The sequence below is a fragment of the Ursus americanus genome, chromosome 24 (genome assembly GCF_024610735.1).
Source record: "Ursus americanus isolate L20-20 chromosome 24, mUrsAme1.1.p, whole genome shotgun sequence".
Classification (NCBI taxonomy): Eukaryota; Metazoa; Chordata; class Mammalia; order Carnivora; family Ursidae; genus Ursus; species Ursus americanus.
Window position 1 is genome coordinate 38909223 of NC_142150.1, and position 2666 is coordinate 38911888.

The following is a 2666-nucleotide window of genomic DNA, read 5'->3' on the forward strand; positions in this document are numbered from 1 at the left end:
CAAGGCGGAAAAGCTGATCCCCAAGAGGAGGCACAATGATTTTAATGAAACAAGTTCAAAGGAAGAAATTATTTCCTTTCACTAAATCACATTAAGTGCATGTTGATCCTGACCCCACTTTCTCCTTCGTGGGCCTTGTTGACCAATACAGAAGAGCAGTGGGAGGACTTGCCCTTAAATATATTTTTAAAAATTTATTTAAATTGAATTAGCATATAATGTATTATTTGTTTCAGGAATACAGGTCTGTGAGTCATCTTATACATATCCAGTCTTATATGATATCCAGTGCTCTTTACAACACATACCCTTCCTAATGTCTATCACCCAGTTACCCCATCCTTCCACACTCCTACACTCTAGCACCCTCAGTTTGTTTCCTATGACTAAGTCTCTTATGGTTTGTCTCCCCCTGTGGTTTTGTCTTGTTTCATTTTTTCCTTTCTTCCCCTATGATCCTCTTCTGCCTTGTTTCTTAAATTCCACATATCAGTGAGATCATATGATAATTGCCTTTCTCTAATTGACTTATTTCGCTTAGCGTAATACCCTCTAGTTCCGTCCACGTCATTGCAAATGACAAGATTTCATTTTTTGATGGCTGTGTAATATTCCATTGTATATATATATACACCACTTCTTCTTTATCCATTCATCTGCTGATGGACATCTAGGTTCTTTCCATAGTTTGGCTATTGTGGACATTGCTGCTATAAACATTGGGGTGCAGGTGTCCCTTCAGATTATGACATTTGTATCTTTGGGGTAAACACCCAGTAGTGCAATTGCTGGGTCATAGGGTAGCTCTATTTTCAACTTTTTGAGGAACCTCCATACTGTTTTCCAGAGTGGCTGCACCAGCTTGCATTCTCACCAAGTGTAGGAGAGTTTCCCTTTCTCCACATCCTCATGAACATCTGTCATTTCCTGACTTGTTAATTTTAGCCATTCTGACTGGCATAAGGTGGTATCTCATTGTGGTTTTGATTTGTATTTCCCTGATGCCGAGTGATGTTGAGCACTTTTTTGTGTGTCTGTTGGCCACTTGAATGTCTTCTTTGGAGAAATGTCTGTTCATGTCTTCTGCCCATTTCTTGATTGGATTATTTGTTCCTCGGGTGTTGAGTTTGGTAAGTTCTTTATAGATTTTGGATACTAGCTCTTTATCTGATATGTCATTTGCAAATATATTCTCCAATTCTGTTGGTTGTCTTGGTTTTTTTGACTGTTTCCTTTGCTGTGCAAAAGCTTTCTATCTTAATGAAGTTCCAATAATTCATTTTTGCCTTTGTTTCCCTTGCCTTTGGAAACGTGTCTAGCAAGAAATTACTGTGGCTGAGGTTGAAGAGGTTGCTGCCTGTGTTCTCCTCTAGGATTTTGATGGATTCCTGTCTCACATTTAGGTCTTTCATCCATTTTGAGTCTATTTTCATGTATGGTGTAAGGAAATGGTCAATTTCCATTCTTCTGCATATGGCTGTCCAGTTTTCCCAATACCCTCTGTTGAAGAGACTTTTTTCCATTGGCTATTCTTTCCTGCTTTGTCAAAGATTAGTTGACCATAAAGTTGAAGATCTGTTTCTGGGTTCTTTATTCTGTTCCGTTGATCTGTGTGTCTGTTTTTGTGCCAGTACCATACTGTCTTCATGATTACAGCTTTGTAATAGAGTTGCAGTCTAGAATTGTGATGCCAACAGTTTTGGTTTTCTTTTTCAACATTCCTTTGGTTATTTGGGGTCTTTTCTGGTTCCATACAAATTTTAGGATTATTTGTTCCATTTCTGTGAAAAACGTTGATGGTATTTTGATAAGGATTGCATCGAATGTGTAGATTGGTTTAGATAGCATAGATATTTTAACAATATTTGTTCTTCCAATCCATGAGCATTGAATGTTTTTCCATTTCTTTGTATCTTCCTCAATTTCTTTCATGAGTATTCTATAGTTTTCTGAGTACAGGGCCTTTGCCTTTTTGGTTAGGTTTATTCCTAGGTATCTTATGGTTTTGGGTGCAATTGTAAATGGGATCAACTCCTTAATTTCTTTCTTCTGTCTCTTTTTAATGTATAGAAATGCAACTGATTTCTGTGCACTGATTTTTATATCCTGCCACTTTACTGAATTCCTGTATGAGTCCTGGCAGTTTTGTGGTGGAGTCTTTTGGGTTTTCCACATAGAGTATCACGTCATCTGCAAACAGTGAGAGTTTGACTTCTTCTTTGCCAAATCAGATGCCTTTTATTTCTTTTTGTTATCTGATTGCTGAGGCTAGGACTTCTAGTACTATGTTGAATAGCAGTGGTGATAGTGGACATCCCTGCTGTGTCCCTGACCTTAGGGGAAAAGCTGTCAGTTTTTCCCCATTGAGAATGATATTCACTGTGGATTTTTCATAGATGGCTTTTATGATATTGCGGTACGTAGCCTCTATCCCTTCACTGTGAAGAGCTTCAATCAAGAAAGGATGCTGTACTTTGTCAAATGCTTTTTCTGAATCTATTGAGAGGATCATATGGTTCTTGTCTTTTATTTGTGGAGTGTATCACATTGATTGATTTGCAGATGTTGAACCACCCTTGCAGCCCAGGAATAAATACCACTTGGTCGTGGTGAATAATCCTTTTAATGTACAGTTGGATCCTATTGGCTAGTATTTTGGTAAGAAT